Source organism: Bactrocera latifrons, unplaced genomic scaffold (assembly GCF_001853355.1).
Source record: "Bactrocera latifrons isolate USDA-ARS-PBARC rearing strain unplaced genomic scaffold, ASM185335v1 scaffold_448, whole genome shotgun sequence".
Classification (NCBI taxonomy): Eukaryota; Metazoa; Arthropoda; class Insecta; order Diptera; family Tephritidae; genus Bactrocera; species Bactrocera latifrons.
In genome coordinates, this window is record NW_017537099.1 from 146025 (window position 1) to 164585 (window position 18561).

The window sequence follows — 18561 nt, forward strand, 5'->3', positions numbered from 1 at the left end:
ATAGTTTTTGTGTTTAATTGTTTGGATAATTTAATTTTCTTAGCATATGGATACTTAGTACTTACATAATTTTCTTCAGATCCTGTGTCTATTAATAAATATACTGGATTGCCATCAGGTGATGTCCTTTGGAGTGTGGGCAACCCATTCCTTAGTATAAAAAATGTTTCTGACGGCTGTGCTCACTAGTTGACTGTTCATTGTAGAGGGAATCATTACCGTGCTCGTCTCTGGTGATTTGATTGAGTTTCCTGTCTTTCAATCGTTGCTGGTTAAATGAATTTTCTCGATCTCGTTTCCTGAAATTGTTTATGGGATTTCGGAAAGGATTGAAGCATTGTCCTTGCTGTTGGAGTTGTTGAGCTTGCTGGCCGTTGTTTGTTGTTGCTTGTTGATGTTGTGTAGGTCATCTGTATTGGAAAGACGAGTCTACATCCATCGGCTCTATTGCTTTCCTGGGCTGGTTGAACGGCTGTTGTTGAACATATGGATTTTTTGTAGGTTGATGAATCCTTGGTGAGTACTCTAGGAACTGGTACTGCGCATCGTGTTGCATAGTACGTGCTATGGCGTATGGTTCCACTATGTTCTTACATCCTCTGGAGTATAGAGCATTCTTTATTGCTATGCTTCTGAGTCCTGCTATAAATGTGCGAACTGCTTTAATTGAAGTTTAGTTTGCTATTATTATTTATCAGTACTGGTGCGGCTGTTCCAATAATTTTTGACTGCATCATCATGAGTGCTTGGATATATTTATTATGTCCTTCGAAGTTCTTGATACTATCCATTAATCTCTTCTGGTCTCCGTTGAATGTGGTGAGGATTTTAAACATATTTAAATCAATTTCTTCTGGACTTGTAAATGAACATTTGTAATCCGTTGATGGAGGTGGGAGGCTCAGATGATCGTTTTCTTGTATACACATCCTTCGTTGTAGATCTGCTTTTACTACTTGCATAGCTGCTACTTCTGCTAAAGTTGCCATTTTTATAATTTTTTTCTTTTTCTAATTTTTCACTTTATTATAAATTTTTCACTGTTTTTCTTTATTTATGTATCTTTCTATGAAGGTGTGTTTTGTTTTATGAGACTATGTCCCTTGTACATTTTACGACCGACTTATAGAAGGATTTTATATCCGGAATCCTTGTTATGCGGTCCCTGCTCGGGCTCCAGTTATTTTCTTTATTTATGAATATAATTTAAGTCCAATGAAGAACTGATTCTTTATTTATTAAATATGTACTTATATCTATGACAATGTACAATGAACAAAGAACCTATATTATTGTGTTATTGTGTTTCTTTATATAGCATTTCTTGTAATGTGTTATCGATATGTGATTTGCTGAAGTGTTTTGGTGTCGCGTGTATTATTGAGGACTTTGGTTGATAGATATATTAACTCAGGCGAACAGTAAAAGAGAAAAGTAAGAAAGACGGATTAAGGTCCGAAAATAAGAAACAGAAAATGTCGAAAAAACACTCGAAATGCAAAGACACGACTTATCGGAGCGAGAGCTAGTCGATCACTGGTATAAAACTAATTTTAAGGTCTTAAGGTCTTAGATTGCAAATTTTATTGTTGCGTTAAATTTTAAAATAATATTTATCAAAGAATCTCTTCTCAAATACGAGTTACTCCGCTTCATAGTATTTTCTACAAATATACAAGTATTTCTTGAGGCTGTACTAATTTATTGCCTTTGTACCGCAGTGTATTTATTAATTGTTGCAGTTGTTTTTGGTATATATAATATTACATTGCATTTGCACCCCTTTTTTATTTAATTTAAGTGGTGATCATAATTTCATGAGTAGTTACAAGCGTTGCTTGGCTAGCAAATTACAATTTTCATTTCATCTTCCAAGTTTTCAGCGATCACGCTACAAATTAAAAGTGTTTTGCACCGAAATATCTGCAAACCATAAAGCAACAAATAATAAAATTGTAAGTTCAAAATTAAAAGTGAAAATTTTCACACAAAATCTCGTGCCACTTTTCCCTGCATTGAAAGCGAAGGCAATGTACTGCAAAATGTACATGAAATAACATGAATATGCTCAGCATTAAAATTACATGCAACAATATGATTGAAACAAACTATGCTTCGTTCATTGTAGTTAGTCGGAGCGTAACGGTACATAATTTGTCTGCAGGTGTCAAAGATATTTTTAGGGTTCAGCTATTATACATAACCTAATAGAGGAGTGATCAATGGCTACGTTTGCATTTGTACTTTGAATTGCGTCGGTGTTGACAAAAATTTCAATCATAATTTGAGATGAATGCATAATGGCTCACAAATATTTTCGACGCATTGCACAGAACAACGCAAGATTTAAACAGAGGTTGTGGTGTCTCTTTACTGTCGGGTGATTTCCAACAGACATGTATTCCTCGCCTTTCTTAATCCAATGAGATTAGCAACTGTTTAAACAATTGTGTGTATGGTGAAGTGTTGAGACATTTCGGTTGGTCCTGAATATGCGTATACAATTGGAAATTGATTAATCAGCAGAAATAACGGGTGATCCAAGTATAGGTACTTTTTTCAATAGAATTCTTCATCAGATCACACGTGGGTCGCGTCAAGCTGTCACTTACTACAGAACAATGTTTACAAATCTTTTAATTTTAATTAAAGAAAGTGTTTAACGCGCTTCGCTCAACTTATGGTCAACATAGTAGGCCTACTGAGCGTACTATTCGTAATGAGTATCATCACCGATCTTGAGACCATGAGTATACACGAAGACCGTGGAAAGTCGATTTGGAGCCGTTCGCATCAACTCGGACTGACGTATGAAACGACTTGGCGCATTTTACGTCGATATCTTAAACTGAAAGCGTACAAAATAAATGTTGGCCAAGAACTGAAGCCGCTCGATATCCGGCGTTTTCGAGCCAAAATTTGTTCAGCCTACCATGGCTACCATTAACGCTATTTGATGTCTGAAATTGAAGCTTGTGATCCCGGCGACAATTGGTTTCAACAAAACGCGGACACTTTCCACACATCGCATCAATTAATGGATATATTGAGAGAGCACTTCGGTGAGCAAATAATTTCACGTTTTGGGCTGGTCGATTTTCCACCAAGATATCACACCGTTTTTTCCTGTGGAGATATGTAAAGTCTAAAGTATATGCAGACGATTCGTCTTCGATTCATTCCGTGGAGTAAAACATCACGCGTGTCATTCGCTACTGTCTTTTATGGAAATGAAAACGAAACTTTTCAAACTGTGTTCTAACTTCTGGAATGGCATAACATAATCTTCGATAGGAAATTGGTTCAACTCTTATTTGGCGTAATGTGAATCCACCGAATTAAAATATAAAAAATAAAAATATCTCATTAAATACTATTAAAGCAACCATTGACTGAAAATGCACCACTTGCCACGTATTCCCATGATGTTTTCAGAATAAATGATTCTGTTCAGGTGGCTATACTTCCCCAATGGAGTGTGGGAAAATCATCGAATCAGTTTGAACCTAACTAAGAATATTATTCAACAAATAAATATGAATAAAAGGAAATTTTAAAATGATTATAATTAAAAACAGTAAATATTATTGCTAAAAATTGAGAATTATCCACCCTGGCTATTTAATAAGTTATAAACCAACAAATACAAAATAAAAATTCAAGAAGTTGATGGGCTTATAAGCAAATCATAGAAAATGTGTATCAATTATTTAAAAAAATTTAAGTAATGTTCAGAATTATGATAGAAAAATTACTATAAAAATGTGGAAATAAGAAGTTGAAATCTACTAAAATATGAATTATAGCATATAAATAAGTTATAAATTCTGATACTTAGAAAATACTTTTAAAGGAATAAAAACAGATGTAAATATTTACTTAAAATAATCAGAATTAATAGGTTTATATCAGAATTAATAGGTTTATGACTTATAATGACTATAATTATTTTCCAAGTAACAATTTTTGTCACAGAGTTAGACTTTATCCATTGGTTGGAACTCGAATATGCAATACTTAGGCAATAAATTGATTTGTTACACTTTCATAGTAATTGCAAAAATGCCGTTCCTATGGAGTGGAATTATTCTAAAGGAAAAGGGACGAAACTGTCGTAATCAATATTTCTACAATTATTACAATGTGCTTCAGTAGCGGACACATGGTCGTAATTTAATTATGTACATAATATTGTACATGTGGTGCATAGTCCTCGTAAATATTTTGCCGTTTACAAGCTCCAGAGCAGCATATTTGTTAAAGGTTGAGAATGAAATCAATACTATGGAAGAAAAACCTTGACATCGAATATTATTGATATGTATATAGTATTAGTTGGTTCAATGCGAATTTCGCAACATCTTCAGCGCATACTTTATTTGTAAAGAGTTTGTAAAGTGAGAAATAACGCATGAAATCATTAACAAAACCACAAAAATTTACCACATTACCAAAAGTATTGGCAACAATAAACAAACAGTGAAATGTAAATGTAATTATGCATGTATAAGTGAGTCATTAGCCTATTGTGCATTTGCGAGCTTGTTGCTTAACTCTTTTGCTGTATTTCTCAGTTTCGTAGGAAGCTGAGAGGTGAGTCAACGATGTCAATTTGACAATATTGAAAATATTAAAATGTGCCTTAAAAATTAAACGTGGAATTCAAATACAATAATTTGTGACCGATAAGAATTTGGGAATTTGTAATATTTGCCATAACGACTCTTAAGATTGACATCCTATTCCAGAAAATACAAAAAAATTCAATTTTGATAACTCATAAAACTATAAATTCACATTATTTTACGATACTCATGTAGTTAATTTGAAAAAAAGGAAATTTAATAAATAGTTAAGTACATAAGTCTAAGTTTTGCCGCATTTGATAATTACGTACGCCCGCAATATGTGAGTATGAGAGGAGGCAATTAAATTAAAAATCATTATTAGTTGAAACTGCCATCGATTGGTCCCATTCATCATACTAGAATATGATTAAATAACATGAATTTATTATTTTACTCGGTATAAAGGTAGGCCAATGTAAGTGCTTCATCAAATTTTGAAAACATTTATTTTTCGTTAACCTTAACAGATGCCTTTTTTATTTCTCCAAACGCTTATACGGATATTAGCCCAACCACAAACCAATTTCAATATTATCAATATATGACGATATCTACAGGTTTTTCAAATTGTGGGCTTTCTTTGCTTTCAAATATTTTGATTATTTCTCTTACCACTCAGATGGAAGAGAGCCTGATTGGAGAAGATGATTTATTTAATTATTTATTATTAGTTTAAAATTTAATAATTTGTAAACGTTGTTCTTGAGTATATCTTTCTATGATGAAGTTGTAAACATTAATTAATACAATGGAATTAAATTATAGGCACATTAAAAATGGCCGAAACGATCCTATTAGAAAACCCGATAATTTTCCTCCTTTGGAAGGACAAAAAAATGAAAATGATATTGCCAAATACCGTTGTCAATTTTGACGGATTGTTTCCTTTTTAAATGAATATATAATGCCTTCAAAATTTTTGGATAGGTTCTTACAGACGTTTGGTAAGAAATGCAACCGAAAATATTAATTTTATTGCAACAGATAACAGTGTAATGAAATATTAGGCTATATATTTAATAAATTTTTCTAATTTTTTCTTTATTATTTGACATAATTTAAACGATTATTATTATGAAATACTGAAATTGAATAGTAATTTCGTTAAAATTGTCCTAACTATGAAGATAAGATATAAGTAACAAGAAAAAAACGTTAACTTCGGTTGCATCGAATACCTTTCACAAATACGAAAGATGCCTTTTATACAAACACTTGATTCCGATCGTTCAGTTTGTATGGCAGCTATTCGCTACAGTATGACATATGAGCAGATTTTTTGTGAGAAAAGGATGGGTGTAGAATTCAGACCGATATCTCTAAAACTTAGGGACTAGTTTGTATATACATATATAGAGACTGAGGGGCGGAAGGATAGACAGACAGACGGACACGGCTAAATCGATTCAATTCATCAACTGATCATATAAAAACTTTATTTTCTTTTTCCTTTCGTGTGTTACAAACAGCGTGGCAAACTTAATATACCCTCTTAAAATGCTATTAACCTTATTAACATTTCAATTTAAGAAGTAAAAGAAAGTATAAAATCGATGGCAGGTATTAGGTGTTCAGTAAACCTTGACATGGTGTCAATGGATAAGAGCATAAAATGTATCTTTTTTGACTTTGCAACCTTCAAACATAGCCCGAGTTCATTATGAGATTCTGCATTTCTCTTGAAATTATAAGCCTGATAAACAACAAAGACAAGACTTTAACCGTTGCCAAAAAAAAAGTCTTGAAATTTCATTAAGAATAGCATATATACAGGTATTTAATGAATCAAAAGAGGAACTTCATTACTGCTTCTTATTCATAAATATTGCATTTGCACATGTACGTATTGTAGGCACCCATAAAATGTCAATAAATTTCTATATCGCATTACACGGATTTGCTTAATTACTTGACCATTCATTCATCTTTTACCAAGTATGAAGTGTAAGTATTTTCTCTTGCCAAATTTGGTGCGTCGTCATCAATTTAATTTTTAATTGAAATTTCACCGAAAAGGTTTGTTTGTATTTATTTAACTGTCTCGTTAGTTTTGATTTCAAACAACAAAATAATTATGGTTTGGGAAACTTTCGATTTTTCAAAGTCTATCACAAAAGGAATATCACAAAGTTATGAATTTCTTTATGACTTTTAGTTTAGTATATACATACATACATATTTAATATTCTTGAATATAAGTAAAGCAAATAGTACCAACATTTCGTGAAATTAAAAGTAAAAATGTATCTTTTGAATTATGACATAAAAATGCAGCGGAGACAATAGTGAAGTACTGAAGGTTTTCGAAAAGGCCTCAATCTCTGGTGAGTTAAACAAGTATCGTAAACAACATTGCAGAAAACAGTTTGTCAATTTTCGACCCAGCGACCAATTTCATCGGATCTAGGATATTTTAGGTTTATGATAAATGTTAGCACTCTTTGTCTAGAATAGAACTGAAACCAAATGCAAAACAATGCAATAAAGTGACAGACAATTTATGAACTGCTGTGGACGGAGTTTATTTCCAGATATCGTAGTTGTTGCCAGGCAATTTGTTGATTTTCACCTTCACCATCTGTTGTTGATGAAAATGAAAACGTAAACTTTCAAATTGCCTATCTGAATTCTCTAAATATATCGATGCCATCACATAATCTTCGGTTGAAATAATTCGGACTGTATTTGGCCTGAACAATTTAATAGGGAAAAGGTTCTGTTGCGACATATTCCAATACTCTCAAAGTATGCGATTAAGTTCAGAAGGCTACAATGGTTTCCGCGTTAGAGTGTGGGAAAGTCGTCAAATCTATTTGAGCTGAACGAAGAATATTCAACGAATAGTGCAGAATTAAATTATCTATCTAACTCTTTATCATGTTATCAACTAACAATTTTGAGAATTACTCATTTGTTTTAAACTTAAATACATAATTTATAAAATAGTGCTGGACATCTCTCGTGCGTCCATTCGAATGATTTCGGTGTCTATTTAGGGTATGAAATTCGTTGTTGCTAGACTCGTCCCGATTAAGCCTAACTTTTTTCAAAAAGATTACGATTGTGACCGAATTGAAGTCATAACACAATGAATACTACCGATCAATCACTTTATTCACCAATTTTAGTTTCTTGTGATTCTCTATCCTTCCCCATCGTGGAGGAAGGGCATCCCAAAAAGTGATTATGAAGAGTGTTTTGAGGATTGGAAAAATCATAGGCATAAGTGTATTATATCTGGCGGAGATTTTTTGAAGGCGACAAAATTTATGAAAAGGTGAAGATTTTTTAAAAATTTTCGAGTATTTTTTTGTCACAATAGGCTATGCAACATTGTTCAAAGTTGGGAACTTTTTTATTTATATTTGAAAGTTATTTTGAACTGTTGTCTGGGCGTAGTGACGAAAAATATCCAAATACCTAACTCATCAGTTATAAAACTATATAACACATACAATATTTACATAAACACTTATTTGTGTGCAATGCGTGGTAGTGATTGCTGCTTCTTTTTGCAAATGTGTATCTTCTAAATTTACTCTTTATGGCAAGTCACCTTGTATATTTATTAGAAATAATATACGAAGGTAATTGAAGCTTGAATAAGCCCCGTGCTTAAACAATAATAATTAAAAAATGATTGGTTGTATGTGGTCTGAGTGATAATCTCAGTATAGATTTGTATAAAAGCATAGCACTGCTGTTTAGACGAGTAGTATTTCAATTTTAAATATACAAGAAACTACAATTATGTTAGTATGTTATATTATTAAACACTGACAAATTTAATTTAACGATTCTATTGCATTGATTATTAGATTATTTCTAACATGGGCAAAAAATCATCATAAACACGGAAAAGTTATGTGAACGCATCCTCATATTTCGGATAACATCAAGGAATACCATAAATGGAAGGGGTTACTCATCTATCAAATGCTAAAGCCAAAAATTAATAATCACTAAATGTGAGCTCAATGTTGGAATGGAAAAGCGAGTAATGAACTCCCTTAAAAATTAAACACATATTTCACAAGTGTCTCTACAACTTTAGATGCAGTTATTTATGTATATTCACAAAGAGTTTAAAAAATATCATGAACTGAATTAAAATTCAAAGTATACTTATTTTTACAAGAAGATGTGTATAAGAGACAGGCTCTGCGTAGTTTATATACTATATATACATATTTGTACATACTTATATATGTGTATATACATTAAATTATTGATAAATTATTAAAATATGCTTCTAATATTCAATTTGATATTTTTCCACTCTCGCAAAAAGAGAACTTAAAACCTATAATATATGTAAGTCATTCAAATACCAAATATTATTGTATCCTTTCACCTTTTAGTCGAATATGAATGTTTAATTCTCTTATAGAGTTTCGCCAATACTTGTATTTCGACGACTTTGATCCCTGCAAATTATTAAAATATAACATATTCGGTTACCCCCGAACTTAGCTGCACCTTACTTGTTATTTTAATAAAACCCTCGGAAGACTTTCATCGCTCTCAAGAATTTTAAACGTACACATACGCAATGTACACTTTGAATCTCACGATTCAACTTTGTTATTCCTTAGAACACTTAGTACGGTAAATCAGATGTCAATTCAATTGAAAATTGATAAACAACTTCACAAGCTTCAGCTCATTATATATGATGTGCTTGTTTTCTATCACTCTTCACACATTCTTAGTAACTATTTATATAAAGGCTGTAGAATTTAAATACCTATATTTTCTCAAAATAGTTTAATTGTAAAAATTTAAAACCGAAAATGTACAAATAAGAGCTGTTAATAAACAACTCGACGTATAAAGCCGGATTGAATGTCCGACAACAGACAATCACGACCGATGTGCGCAATGGCTTCTATCAAACTGAAAAGGTACGTTCATCAGCACTTCAGCAACGATCACTTTGGCCAAATGAACAATCGCTACAACCTGGAGTGGTTTGATCGGTTGGTTTTTTCTATTTCTTTATATTTCTTTATTCATAACATTAATTGTCATTAGGCCTCAGCTGTTTCAAACACTCGCTTTTATTTTTTATGTCTTTTTACATCACATGGATGCCTTTGCATTTCAAAGATTTTTTCTTGTTCGATTACAACCAGTTTGATCCACATATTCCTTTTTTCGATATCGAACTCTGCATTAATGACACTCAATTTTGGTGACCCAATTACATACCTACATATACATAAATACTGCAAAAGTTGTCGCTTTCGTTTCTTAAATACATTCACAAACTAAATGAAGCTATAAATATAAAAAATTCATTAGAATCATATTCGAATTAGAAAAAATATTAAAGAAAAAAATAAAATAAAAGAGAATAGTCTACATTTCCTCTATTTATGTGCTTCTTGTTATCCGAAAAATGGATGTTGGAGCTTCGTTTAAGTTCAATTCTACTGTTCCAAATTCCTATACTCTCAAGTACACAGTAAGCAACCCAAATTGTTTTAAGGAAAAAATATGTGGAATAGTTCGATGTTATTGTTTCAAATAGTTGCTTTCGATACACCGTTTATAAGGTTTATATTTTTTCGTTTTTGTTTCAGAATAAGCTCTATTCTCAACTCTCCATTTCTATTAGATTAATTTCTAGCGACATTGGCTTCAGTTCTGAGAGAAAAAAGTCTTTAGGGAATATAAATACCTTTCAGTCGAAAAACCGAACCCATTAATCGATAGTGAGAGATATAACTACCTTCATGTGCATGCCTAAATATAGGCAAAATTTGTTGAGTTCTCCCCGTCTTCTCCCGCATTTGACACTTCAAAAAATGGACGATTCTATTTTCAGATTGCCTGTTGTAAAGAATAAGTTATTATCCGTTATGTGAATAAATATTTTATATTAATGAGAAATATTTTATGTTAGCTTTAAAAAGAAAGAAGGGCAACTAACGCACGTTACAGTATATTACACCCCCATTGCGGAAGTCTAGTGGATTATATTTAGTTATGTATGTATATGCTTGACTGGGATACTGGTACGAGATTGTGATTTGAGGAAGGCTATAGAATCCAGTCTACTTGAAACACCATAGCATTTACATTTTTGGTTCTCATGTGAATTTAAAATAGTTATTTTTGGATGAAATTAATTGATTTCTATGATTAATATTGAAATTGGCATTTAATATAATTACATTTCCTTCATATTAATTGACAAGAAAACAAGAAAGTAAACATTACTTCTGAAATTCATAGTGAAGGGATGTCCTCAAAAATAAAGATTTTGAAAGAATGTGTGACTTTATCAAAACCGAGCAACCAATTATTGATAACTAATTCTTGGGTTTTCTGTCTTGATATTTTTTACAATTTGGTCACGCATAAATATTTTCTGTACGCTCAGCGCTTAAAAATATGGATCTCTCGCACCGAAGAAAACATACCATATACACTCATGTATGTAGCTACAAGTGCTTATACATACATATGGATGTGTTTATGTGTTTTGTTTAGGATTTCCAATAATTTTTTTTTTTTACTTGTGTGACCAAAAAACGTTAACCGTATATACATATGTATATAAGTACGTATGAATGTAAACACTAGACTACGTACGTGTTCAGAAGCTTTGTTGATTTTCAATTTTTTTACAAGGTGATTGACCAATTCCATAAATTATAGCTAGCAATACCCTCCACATATGTAAGTAAATATGCAGCTGCAGTGACCATTACTTATTGGTTGGTGACTGTTGCTTTTATATTTTTGGTAGTTGGAAATTAACGGAATCAGTTGTTTAACCTCAAATTAATCGCACTTTTAATATACAACAATAAGTTGTTATGTTATACATTACAATAAGTGTTTCGTTAAACAAAATGACAGAGGTCGTCATTGGTATTCAAGTTTTGTATAAAAAAAGGGATCCTAAAAAAAAGATGCACGAATAACGAAATCGGTAACAATGTCAAAGATTTAGGCCACATTGTTGCAGTGAAGCACTCCCTTTTACACCTCAAAATAATATAATATCTTTTAGCCCATAAAGAAGTGAATAGTTTCAAATGTATAAATATTTTATTATTTACCCCTTATTTGGTACCCATATCATGAAAATTATCCTGTCTTAGGTGGAAAATTATGTATAATACCGTAACAGAAATTGAACCAAGATCGTTTAATGGCTCTCACTTATTTGTGCAGCTGTCAGCATTAAAAATAACGGAAGGACTGAAATATGAACTACTCGTATATTCGTTAACAAGGCGAGTTTATTTCAACCTGAATCTATACACCAATGTCACCAATATAAGCATAAATTAATACTTATATATGAAGACTACAGGTGCATAAAACTGGGTTTCGATTCACTTTTAATGGAACAACTTTATTTTCTTTTCTTTTTGAACAACTGGACATATCTCAACCATGCCACTAAAACAATGTAGAACAGTAAATTCTGAGTGGTACACAATCATTTGTTTTCTAGTTATCTTTCATGAAAAAAAAACGAATGCCGAGAACGGATCACTTTTCACCACGATAATGCGAGCTCTCAAACATCAACTTTTTAAACTTTCAATTTGATGAGTCATCCATCGTATAGTCCTGGCGTGAAACCAAATGATTTCCGTACATAGGAGTTAAGCTAATAGGTCAACGTTTTTCGACACTTGAAGAGTTCATGCCTTCAGAATGGTTGTTTTGAAGATACCTCAATCAGAGTAACAAAAGTGCTTCGAAAATTGGTTCAAACGCTTGAAAAGTACATACATAGATCTTAAGGGAGAATATTTAACACGACATCAATTACGCTAGTTCAATAATTCATATTTAATGAAATCACGATAATGTTCGTCAATGAATGAAAGGAATATGAACTTTTAAATGTTAGATACACTTATTTAATCACAAATATGTTTTTCTTCTATATTTCCTTTAGTCGTATTCGGATCGATTATGACATCTGCAAACCTGGCCCGGTCCATGAATTGTATAAATTACATTCTTAACAAAAAATTAAGTATTCATTTGGTCATAGAGACAAACATTAATTTTTTAATCAATACGCCAAACTCAAAATGCCTTTAAAAATAAAAACTAGTTTGAACAATTTTAAAATACGTTAGCAAAAGAAGTAGCACAAATTCTTTCGGTCGAATTTGGTCATGTTGAGTGAACGAGATTGGCCAGTAGTACCTTCCAATTGCGACCATCATTCGTATTTATTTATAACTGTTGTTATACTCTTTCAACCAGTTGATGCAGAGTATTATAGTTTTGTTTATCACCTAAACTGAACGAGATAGATATTTAGTTATGTATACTATATATAAATGATCAGGATGACGAGAAGAGACAAAAGTTGAAATCCGGTTGACGTTCGTCTGTATAAGCTGTAACTTGAGTAACAATTGAGATATCATGATGATACTTGGCACGTAGGTTCCTTAGTACTAAAACGTAGAAAATATATAAAGTGCCATAACTAAGCAACTGAAACTACTAAAACTGTGCTCTGGAACAGAGGATCGTAGTGTTAAGGGTGACCTGTGGGCAAAAGTTTTTGAAAAAGGGGGCGTGGCGGCGCACTCTAACAAGTTTAATGTACTATAAGTTCTTATAAGAACTTCTATCGACAATTTAAAAATGAATGAAATCCACTCACTCTCCATATAACGGTACTGTTAAAATTTGTAAAAGCTCGATAAATCAATAACTAAATACGCCAAGGACATTAAATTTAACCACAGGTATGGTATGAAAGAGCTTTGTGGAAGATGGTGTGAAAATTGGATGAGGGGCGTGGCATCGCCCACTTTTTGGTGAAATCGTATATCTCGGGACCCGATGTGTGTGATTCCCGGGTGACTTTATATCGCATACATATATCGCCCAATATGCGAGTTATCCCAATGAAAAAAAGAGAGCGCGTTTTACTCATAACAGTGTATCTTTGTGCGTAAAATAGGTAAATTTGATCGAAAACTTGGCTTAGCTCCTATATAATTTACTTTACTTTATCTGATTGGTTTCCCCTAGCTTTGATTCTTGCAGTAGTATAAAATGTTCGGTTGCACCCAAATTTAGTCCTTCCTTACTTGTTATATTACATTTTATCTGCCGTAATGAATTTTAACGCAGTTAAATTTTGTGCTTTAATAAGGTACCAAAATTTTATTGTAATCTAGTCGCTATCTTCCAATAATACATGTTGAATTCTGACGCAATATTTTTAATATAAAGTTTTGCAAAACCTGAAAATATATAATATGACCGTGCAAATGGCGAGAGTATGATATGACTGGAAATTTGCCCTTTCATTCTTGTTTTCAATTAATGTCGTTGCGAATAAATACTTTGACTCTGCAATTCGTTCACCTACAATTGAACAGCGGAAAATATTTTTAACTACTATAAAAATGGACAATCGGTCCTAGAAATAGTGAATAGAGTAAATTTGTGTTCTCTGCCACACAATATTTAATTGGGCGGACTGTGTGCGAAAATTGAATAGGATGAGATATATGAGGAGATAAAAACACCAAAACTAGTCCTTCCGCTCCAAGAATGGTCATTGGGTTACAATATGAATTAGGACCGAGGTAGGAAATCTGACCTGCTAATCAGATAATTCGCAATATTCGATTAGAAATGAATACATACATATATAAGTAGGTAGTTATAAACAAAATTTGTGCAGTGTTGTTACACTTTCACTTAATTTTCAGTTGCGAGACGCAAATCTCGAGCTCATTCAAGCACACCTTCCAAATGTTACACCAATTGTCTAACAGTACACACTAATTTATATTAGTTGACTATTAGTGAAGCAAACAAACAACGTTGTGTTTGGTATGCTCGAAGTTTAGCTAGTCACCTGGTCAGTTTTTGATCGCTCGCCTGTTGCACTTGCCTTTTACTTACTGCTGCTCCATAATATGCTTTTGCGCTCATTTTGGCCCCACCGCCCACCTCCTCTAATTATAACTGCATGTGTTGCTGTTGGTAGTACGTATTCACTTTGGTTATATTTTGTACTTATTGTAAGATACGTTATATCATGAAAAGGAAAGTGTGTTGCTAAATATCAGCATTAATTTCACAGCACATTTCACATTTGAAAAAAATAATTTTTTGCTCCTTTGCAGTTCAACGGAGTAACGTGAATATTATTCTTAATGCAAAAAATACTTTACATTTTACAATTTTATTTGTTATTAACATGTAGGTACTTAAGTATCCGATCACGGCACTCGGGCTAAGTAAAAATAACAGATCGACAAACCACAAGGGTCAGTTGTTAATATGTCATGTAAGATAACTACGAGAAAAATTATACATATTATATTTAGTATACCATTACATATAACTTTAAATCATGTATTTATTTTTGCTAAAATACCACAATATCTTCAGTTTCCAACTGCGTAGTTTATTTAAGATATATCCTTTATTGTACGAAATAATAAGGATTAAAATCACTCGGATGACGTTCGATCGGTAAAACTAAGAAACCAAATACCCTTACATTTGTATTTCTTACAGCAACTACATGTATGTATAACTAAACCTGAAGAAGCAACCGGCCAACGGCTTTTACTTATAAGAAGACGTTTTGCTAGTTCTTTCATACTTTGTTTGATATAACCAACTTTCAAGTCGAGCTGATGTTACTTAATAAGCAAACAAATATTTTATTAAGTAAGCCATAGTACATGCTTTAGTAGTTCTATCTGAAAATCAGATTCGGAGATTTTAACGTTGCCTTAAACAATATTCCATACAAGGACAAGTAATCATGCAATTTGTAAGGCAGTTATATCCGATAGTGGTCCAATATCGGCAGTTCTGACTAATGCCCAGCTTCTTGGGTAAAAACCGTGTGCAAAATGTCATATCGATATATATAAAACTGAGTGAAATGTTCGTGTATATACGCACAGAATGGCAATGGTGTAAAAAAGAGAAATCGGATGATTAACACTACCACCCCTCCTATAAAAGTTATGTTGAAAACTAATAAAAGCGGGACGTTTCATTAAATAAATAGGTTATAAGCACTAAATTTCACAGCTAAAATGCTACGGAGAGGCTTTATAGGTGTCGGTATTAAAATTGAGTAATGGGCGATACACCCTTCACCTTTAGATGTCATTCTTCATGAACTATTCGAGGAATCAAATTCGGTAAATTATACTATACTGGCATATGTATTTATCTCACATTGGGAAAATGGGAAGAATTGTGATACAACCATGCTAACTTTCCATATACATAGTAAAATTTGCAATTCCATCTCATTCATTCACTTTTCATTTTATAAATCAAGCAACAATGCTATCTTAAGTCGAAAACTGCTCATAATCGGATCATAGCGGTTCAAGCTTCCAGATACTGAATATGTCTTAGTCAGTGTCTATGGCTTAATGTTTACTAAGAATATCGGTCGATCTGTGATATATACTTACTATATTATTTAAATTCAGAGGAGGTTTTTCCTGATATTATATCTTCGTCTGTCTTTAACCCGATTACACGTGATATAAAGATGTTCAACCTTTATACTCAATGACTTAATACCGCATAAATGGATTAAATACTAGCCTCAGTAATTATTTTAAAATAATTTATTAAGATACCAAATTGCAAACTTTTAACCCTTTCGTCGAACAACAAATGTTGAAAATTGAAGGTATCTCCCCAGCTTTGATTCTTGCGAGAGTATAAAATATACGGTTATACTTGAATTTCGTCCCTCCTTACCTGTTTATTTTGTCATAAATAAGGTAAGTCGGCGTACATACTGTTAATTTAAAATTTTTATATACCGTACCTATATGTACCTATGTTTACATGTTTGCACATACGAAGACTTGGGTGACATTGATTCGTTGATTGAATTTAAATTATTAATAAAAATGGTAAACATTGAAGAATTCATTTTTCATTTACTTGTATAGTCTGTCTGTTGAAGCTTATAACAGTGTATGCAAATTGTGCAAAAATGTAAACATTAACATTAGCAAGTAAGGAAGAGCAAAGTTCGGATGTAACCGAACATTTTCTACACTTGCAACTTGCAAGAATCGAAGCCAGGAAGCCAAACATTTTTATATATATGTATGTACATTTACCATATATAACTCATACATTGACATACATATAAGGCTTATAAGAAAAACGAAAATCATTCTATGTAGTATATGAAAGTTGGGGTGTTTTCGACCTGACTTTATCTTTTTTCTCAATACCATCTATGTACTATTACTATGCAACATAATATAAAATAAATCATATAGAGTAAAGTCAGCCGGATGCTCGAAAATCCTGACTTTAGTTATATAGAGGCTAGTCAAGTTTTCGCACAAACTTATCTATTTTAGGCACAAAGATACACTGTTAGGAGTAAAACTTGCTCTCATTTTCATGGAAATAACTCACATATTGGCCGATATATATTATATACGGTATAAAGTCACCCGGAAACTCGAAAATCTTTATATTAGGTATATCGAGGCTACGGGGAGTATTTAGCCGATTCAATTATATATCTCACACATTGAGCGAAATTTTTGACTAAAAGACAACTATAGTTACTGTGGTTCAAATATTCGGAATCTAGGGGCTTGAAGTGTTATGATTGGATTTGAAAAATTATTGTTCATAAGGTGACCATTTTCGTACTGTGACATAAGCATATGATAGCGTTGGTATGTACTAAATTTGGTCGAAATCGGTAAGTCAGTTCCCGAGATCGATAGGCTTGTATCGTTCAATTTTCACATTGGATCCTATAAAGTTCTCCAATATCATCTCGGAGGTAAAATTTAATATCTCTGGCGTATTTAGGTATTGATTTATTGCGCTTTTAGTAGTTTTAAACAGAATCGTTATATGGAGAGTGTACGGAGTTATCTTTCGATTCCAACCATTTTCGCTCTGCCGATAGGAGTTCTTATAATATTTGCGCTGAGACAATTTGGTTGTTGTAACTTAGTAGCTAAGAAGAAATGTATGGACACGCTCACTTTTTCAAAAATGTTTGCCCACAAGTGCCTCTTGCTACTACCATTCTCTGCATAAAATTATATTTTTATGTCTTCAGGTATATTCAATAACACATTTTCGAGGAAAATTTATAAATATGTATAAAACTTAATATCATTATATTGTCACCTACAATGCAAAATAATCAGGGGCGGATCCAGAGTAGGGAAAACTATATAATTTTGTACTTGCAACTCAAAGTCTTTTTTTTTCGCGGAAAGACACTTATGATGAAAATAATGAATAACTTTTAAGTGCATGCGCGCCTGAAAATAACGTAACAACATTTTTGGATATTCACAGGGTAATGAATGAAACACGATATAAAATGAAATATGTGTTCAAACAAAATTCAAATATTGGTTAAAACTGGATTATGGCAGAACCTTAAAATCTCTCAGTTTCTTAAGATACCTCATTTCCCAACACCATAATCTGTGAAAATGCTGATATTAACATAGTTATATGGGATGAAGGCACAAAGATCCACCGTTATTAGAAAAATATGGTATCTGTATTTTAAAAAGATGATTTTTCGATCGGATATACCTGGACTAAGGGAATTATTCAGTAGATTCAAATGATTTTTAGGACACTGACATATCATAATCAGATAAGGATTATCTCTGAGTTTCCATAAAGTATCTCACAAGCTGACCTATATTTACGATAAAAAATTCCCAATAGGAACTAGAGTCCATATATTCGGTACCTAGGAGCTTGAACAGTTTGTAGTATGAGAAGTAAGCGTAGTTGTAGTCTGATTTCGTCCAGTTTCGCATTACCATTTGTCGAATTTGACTGAAATCGTTCGAGCGGATCCGAGATATACGAGCTTTTCACATCGATGTGGGCGGTGCACGTCCATCGGCAAATTTTCACAGCAGCTCCCATACAA

General features: G+C 32.4%; 1 protein-coding gene across 4 annotated transcripts in view; it reads right to left on the reverse strand.

Annotated features, from left to right (window-relative positions):
- Positions 1-9509, reverse strand: part of LOC108973006 — a 19992-nt gene extending 10483 nt beyond the window's left edge. Inside the window, exons 1-2 of one of the 4 annotated variants that reach the window (XM_018939994.1) lie at positions 9113-9363; positions 8983-9055 (exon numbers count right to left, since the gene is read on the reverse strand). The gene's annotated coding sequence lies outside the window, so the exon portion shown is untranslated. The other 3 variants (XM_018939992.1, XM_018939993.1, XM_018939995.1) reach the window with 3 other exon arrangements.
- Positions 9510-18561: the final 9052 nt, after the last annotated feature.